The sequence below is a fragment of the Ascaphus truei genome, chromosome 4 (assembly GCF_040206685.1).
Source record: "Ascaphus truei isolate aAscTru1 chromosome 4, aAscTru1.hap1, whole genome shotgun sequence".
Taxonomy (NCBI): domain Eukaryota; kingdom Metazoa; phylum Chordata; class Amphibia; order Anura; family Ascaphidae; genus Ascaphus; species Ascaphus truei.
The window spans coordinates 305,364,975-305,372,309 of record NC_134486.1 but is presented as its reverse complement, the minus strand read 5'-3'; the positions used below and the strand labels follow the sequence as shown (position 1 = coordinate 305,372,309).

Sequence of the window (7,335 nt, the reverse complement as noted above, 5' to 3'; positions counted from 1 at the left end):
CCATCATACCTACTAGGGTACAAAGTATCAAGAACACACATGTCTCTATTACGGTCCACTAGTTGTGCGGCTCCTGGGCATGACTATTTTTTGTAGACAATTTTTAACTGACTATGGGGAAGCGACAGCAGTCTCAAGCAAAATAGCAACAGCTCCACGGTACTCTCTCCGTTCGTGCAGTAATGTCAGTAATGTCAGCCACAAACTCGCCTCTTCGTATTCTTTACTTCGTATTCCATTCCTTCTACTCTATTGGGAGGTGATAGATTTAAGAAAGTATGTACGCGTGAGACATATTGGATGTATGTACTAGGTAAATTGCATCCATGTGGATTGAATGATCATATTGATGTTAGCACTGTTGTTTAGTGTTATGGTACCAACATGTTTTGAGGTACGTCTCTGAGGTCTGATTTGGATGGGTATTCCTGTCCCCTCATTGATAGTTGTCTCATCTCAATTTGGTTGGTTTTACTATAGGTGCTCCTTTGGCCCATATAGACATAACAGGTGGAAAGTGCATTTATTATTAACATCATTATTATTAATTAATAGTATAGACACATTAGGTCTATGCCTATGATTACACATACTTTGACACAAAGGTTTTTTGTACATTTTTGGGGAGTTGTGGCCCCCATCGGTTCTGAGGTTTTTTTCTGTCTCTGATTCTGCTTTCTCCAGTCTATGATTATTCTAATGGTTATTAATGATATGTTATTTGTTATATTATTTGTTATATTATTTGGTATATTATGTGTTATATAATTTGCCTACGGCCACATGACCCTGAATGTGCCCGATCTTGTCTGATCTCAGAAGCTAAGCAGGGTCGGGCCTGGTTCATACTTGGATGGGAGACCGCCTGGGAATACCAGGTGCTGTAGGCTAAAAATGTTATTTTATCCCCTATATTATATATTTTATTGTTATTCCTTCCTTTCCATATTTCTCTTTCCCCTCCCCTTTTTCCTTCACCCCCCTTCCCTTTTTCCTTCCCTGTTCCATTTCCCACCTCCCTTCCCCCCTCTTTCCCCCCCGTTTTTTCATTTTACTTTCACAGCCCCCCTTTTTTTTATTCACAGGTCATGCATTTCTCTTATGGTTTATATTATGCTTGTGTGTTGCTCCAATGAGATTTTTCTGTGCTTATTTAAAGTGTTATTCTTTTACTTCTATATATAGTTTATTTTTGGATGTATCCAATATTTCATCTCTGTTCTTTAAAGATTTATTATTTGTATGTTGTTCATTCATCTAGCTATTCGTTTTTATTTGTTAGTAGGAATATGTTTAAACTGCTTACAAATAGGCTCTAGTGCTTTATGATTGTCATGTATAATGTTGTCCAGCAATGAAACAGGGTTAAATTTGGGAAATTGGAAGTACCCGCCCACCATCCGTACTGGCCAATCACAACAGTAAAGGTGATATAAAGGACACCCCTTTTGACCAATGAATTCAACCCCTGACGAAGTCCTTAGTGACGAAACGCGTAGGGCGTTTCCCAAAGAGGTGAATTTGTGGCTGACATTACTGCACAAACGGAGAGAGTACCTTGGAGCTGTTGCTATTTTGCTTGGGAATGCTGTCGCTTCCGGTTTTGCGGTTGCCTGCTGGTGAGCAGTGAGAACTGTGGGAGGTGTATCTGGAGGGAGTCTCTGACCGTGTTGCTGATTATTACATCATCTGGCTGCAGTGGCTCCAGTGCACCTTGCTGAACCAACGGATACACCAGAGGTGGCACCAACGGGACAGGCTGATACAGGTACATTCCCTTCACAGCTTCAAGGCGATTGAGTATATCTCATAAATGCTATTATTTTTACTCTGTTTGTGAGTGCGCTTTTTATATTTTACAATCCCATAAATACTGTTTTATACTTTATCACACTAGGAGTGCGCCTGTTTTTTCTTCTTGTTTTATGTATATATATATATATATATATATATATATATATATATATATATATATATATATATATATATATATATATATATATATATATATATATATATATATATATATATATATATATATATATATATATAAGACACACAGATGAAAAGAACATAGACAATCCCCTTAGTAGCACTCTAAATTACACCTAAACTAATCTATAAGATAAAGATGGTTAAAAGGAAACAGATGCTCCGCCAATTCAGAAAAAATGAACAAGATTTTATTGATTAAACAACAAGACACACTAACTTAAAAACATAAAAATACTATAGACAGCCTATGAAAATATATATGTATCAAAAATATAAAGAGAGGACTACTAATCAAACACTTTCAGTATTACAAAGAGAAAAAAAAAAAAAAAACTAAAATGTGTCTAAATAAAGTTTAAATAATGACAACAAAGTAGTTTAGTCTAACATAATAGGCAATACAAAATATATTCCCACTAACATATGCATGAAAGAATAATAAATCATTGCGTTGGAAAAAGTATATAGTCAATGACCCAGTATATAGCCAGGAAAAATTAGTATGTATACCAAAAACAGAGGGGAAAAAAAGAGATAAAGCAACCAGGGAAAAATAATATAACAATAATAATAGTTATACCCTGAACAGCATTTCCCCAAAATGAAATCAATGAGAACTGATGCAGCAAATAAAGAAAAATATGACTAATAAAGACATATTAGCAAACAGAGTCATACATATTGAAAACACCACAAAGTGCAGCACTGCAAGGACAGGTAATGCCCAAACAGTAGGAGGGTAATACTCAGCTGCAGCTAGATTGTGTAGAGTTTGTGTCCATATTGGTTGTACAGGATGTGTTTCCAAAGTCTGCTTATAACAGGAACAAAAAATAAAGTCCAAAATGCTGCATCAGATCCATCATAAGTCACTCAGAATAGAAGATTACATAAAGGCTGTAGTAAAGTAAACACTCAACATGTTTCCCCCGTGAGTGGGCTTCTTCCTGGAGTGGTAAAAGAAAGAAAAGAGAGAGTACCTTGGAGCTGTTGCTATTTTGCTTGGGAATGCTGTCGCTTCCGGTTTTGCGGTTGCCTGCTGGTGAGCAGTGAGAACTGTGGGAGGTGTATCTGGAGGGAGTCTCTGACCGTGTTGCTGATTATTACATCATCTGGCTGCAGTGGCTCCAGTGCACCTTGCTGAACCAACGGATACACCAGAGGTGGCACCAACGGGACAGGCTGATACAGGTACATTCCCTTCACAGCTTCAAGGCGATTGAGTATATCTCATAAATGCTATTATTTTTACTCTGTTTGTGAGTGCGCTTTTTATATTTTACAATCCCATCAATACTGTTTTATACTTTATCACACTAGGAGTGCGCCTGTTTTTTCTTCTTGTTTTATGCATATATATATATATATATATATATATATATATATATATATACTGTATATATATATATATATATGTGTGTGTGTGTGTGTGTGTGTGTGTGTTAATTTGTGTTCTTGGCACCAACCCAAAATGTCATCCCATTGTTTTAACATTATCAGCCAGGATGGGTCATAACAACTAGGATTCAGTTGTAGCCTTTTGGTCAGCTCTGGTATCATAAGTGAGTTAAAATGCACATACAGTATACATTTTGGGTTGGTGCCAAGAACACAAATTAACACATGAAAGACTTGGTTGATCAATAGAAAGGAGATATACAATAGAACACAAAGTAACACATGAAAGCCTTGATAAAGGTAAGCATTATAAAATAGAAAATACCAGAAAGTCAAGTTTAGTCTTGTTAGTCATTAAGAGGACTGGTTAATTTGTATTGAGTGGTGAGTCTGTATAAAATGTAATGTTGGTCAGTGACTTGGAGAGAGAGAGTGAACATGTAGCAGTTTCCATTCTGCTTCTAGCTCTGTGCTTGAAGTACAGAAATAAAGTTCTACTCTGCTGCAAATCTACTTTGGATATTTATTGCCAAGCCTTAACTTATACTGTATTGGACAATCTCTACTATACCCCTAGTGGATTAGTGAATGAGTCGACATTCAAGGAAGCAACTTAATAATAATTATTAATACTCAAATATGCATCTGCTACATACCAAACCAAGGATAAAAAAGCAAATACAATTGCAAAGAATTTTCTTAAAGACTATATACTCTGCTGGGGTGTACCAGAAAGGCTGGACTCTGATCAAGATCTGGAATTTGCAAACAAAATGTTTAAGGAGGTGGTCAGATGTGTGTGTCTCAATCAGAAATTGCACTGCCTATACCACCCACAAGTCTCAGGCATAGTAGAACGAATGATCCAAAAACAATAAAAAAAAACTGTCTGTCTAAGGCCTGTGAGCAAACTGGACTGATATACTTTTTTATATATCGAAAGGAGATCAGAGATATGGGAAAGAGTAAAGATGGACTTAGTGCTCATGAAATAATTACGGGCTGACCAATTAGTATGAGGGGTTCCCCTCCACTAGATCCGAAAGCAGCAGATATATTACAGTATATCATATATAACTAATGGTATATGAAGAGTTTCCCTACAGGTCACAGATGTACTGCCTAAGGACCCACAAGTCAGCCACTTTTTGAACCCAGGACATTGGTGAAATGGTTTGTCAGAGATTCCCTTTTGGAAGCTCATTGGAGGACCATTTCAGATTATCCTGACTACCAACACGGTTACCAAAGTGTACGTGAAATCTGTGTGGATACATGCTTTCTATACTCGAAAGATGTCAGACCCAGCTGACGAATGAAACTGTTGAATCCACTCCCTAGGGGAGTGGTGACAATTTCAACGGAACTGCTGAATCTGACTTCCTGGGAGACATTGAAGAAATTATATATTTCCTCGTATAATCTATTGTTTAGTTAACGGAAATTATATTCTGTGATTGTATTGGAAAGAGTGAACACACATAAACACACACACACACACACACACACACAATAGCAATACTCACACTGTATTTTATATAACATATCTTCCATGACCATGTCTGGACACTTTTGGAAGTTATTTTTTATACAGTAGCAGGAACTATGATTCTATTTTTGTATTTCCCTTTGCAATATATCTATTTTTCCAGAGGCACCCGAGAAACATGTCTCACGTGGAGACACTATAACAATGGTTATCTACAAGCCACCCATAAATATGCTGATCTATTGAATATCTCAAACTGTTGGGTATGTACACATATTCCCCTGGATAGTCAGGGAGATATACCTACTGTATGCTGTCTATTCTATGGGAAGTTAAGACAATATTTTTCTTTTGCGCAACTTTAATTTTACAGCCATAACACAGGAAAGGAAAATTCCTATGCTACAATTGGATTCTACTGTTCATGGATATTATTCCCAAGCTGGCACTACCCCAGTGAGAAAGAGTGAATGCAACCACACTCAAACTTTCACACAGCAAGGGGGAAATAATGTGACTTTGACCTGGACTAATCACTCACGTGATAATATGGGACATTCTCTGGTTAGGCCCCTATCTACTCCAGAAAATCAGTAGGGCCCACCTAATGTTTCAAGGGACTTATTTTATTTGTGGAAATCATGCATACCCTTGATTACCATATAACTGGTCTGGATTATGATGCATTGGATATATCACACCTGCCATAAGACATTTTACACATCTAAAAGACACACCTGATTATCAGTTTGCAGAGGAACAAGAGAGATTTCAAGCATCTGAGTAAAACAGAATGATTCTTCTTTGCCTTGTTTCCCATTTACTGTATGGTATTATGCGTACTGTGAATCAAATACAGGACCTTGCCTGATGCAACAAATCATCAATGACACGGTGGACGCTCTGGAATAAACGACTCATTACTGAATTGGTCAATATATGTACTGTTGTCTTGTAAAATCGAATGGCATTGCACTATGTGCTAGCTGACAAAGGTGAACTTGTGCACTCATTGGCAAGGAGTGTTGTATTTTTATACCAGATAATAGTAACCTGTTAAACCTGAAACCACCCATGGACTTTAGCCTCAGAGGATTCTGGGTAAGAAGAGAGACTGTGTTTATTCATAAGAAGAAAGACTGTTTAAGATTTGGCCAGTGGGATCCAGCAAGTAATCAGTTAATATCTCAAAGAGAAAAGACAATATGAAAATGCCAACCTTGGAATTCCTGTCACAGGACAGCGAGACTTAAACTATGTATCCCACACAGGTAGGCACGGCAACAGATAACATTAAACAAAGGAGATACAGTTATGGAAGAAAGGAGGTATTTGGAGCATGTGCAGAGAGAATGCAAGTGGTAAGAATGATTAGTGTGACAGATTTTCTAAGAGATAAGTACAGTATAAGCCCTGAATAAGATTCCTTTATCTTGATTAGAGAAGAGTACTCTTCATTGTTTTGTCCTGAACACAAAGGACAGATCTGGCTATTTTACACATATTGATGCTGCACTCACAAACAATTTCTACTCTTTGAACACACCTCTGTTCCAGCCTAAGATTTTACAAACCCTATCCATGATCTGACCCAACACATTAAGGAACAGGCCTCTATACTGTATGCTGAGGAGGAGTGAACAATTGGTTCTTGGTTCTTTTCTATTTTTTCTTCAATGATCAGTGCTCTTGTTTATGGTGTGGCTATTTTTGTTTCAAATTTTTTATTGTTTTTTTCAGAAGGTAGGGTACATCATATATCACAACAGCCGGTACAAAAGTCCTTGGGTATTTTTGAACAAGTTGACAATAACAGAGCTTCTGCACCACCTTTTAGGACCCAAGAGTATCAGGCCCGCCCCTCCAGCCAGAGGGGGGTTGTCTATGGATGTGCACCCATCTCTCCTTTTCAAGTGGAGTGAGAATAGTTAAAAAGGAGAGAGGAAGAAAGAGGGGAGCGAGAGATCGGGAGAGAGGTGGGGGGAGGAGGGATGTGGAGCGGCATGAGAGAGGAAGGGGGGTGCCCCCCCCCGCCCAGGGCCCGACGCCCACGAGTACCAGGACAGAATTTGAGTAATGTATGGGGGTTTAGTCGTATGGCCAAGCTTCCCAGGTTTTGTTGAATTTGTCTAGTTGTTGCTTTAATCGAGCTGGCAGAAGTTCCATCAATCAGACTTCCCTAATTCTGTTGAGGACCATCTCCTTGTTGGGTGGTCTTGTATTTTTCCATTTTGCCACTATTGAGCGGCGGGCTGCTGTTAGTACGAAGGATGTAAATTTTTTGGTCTGAGGGGGGAGGCCTCCTATAGGCTTACCCAGCAAAAACAACACCGGATCCAGTGGGACCTCCACCTCACTTATCTCCTCCACCATGGCTCGGATCATATCCAAAAAAGGGCCCAACATGGGACAGGTCCACAGTATGTGTAGCATATCTCCCTGCTGGCCGCATC

The 7,335-nt window shown here is 38.4% G+C and overlaps 1 pseudogene; it reads left to right on the top strand.

Annotated features, from left to right (window-relative positions):
* The first annotated feature begins 771 nt into the window (after positions 1-771).
* LOC142494015 (5S ribosomal RNA) lies at positions 772-890 on the top strand (annotated as a pseudogene).
* The last annotated feature ends 6,445 nt before the right edge of the window (positions 891-7,335 follow it).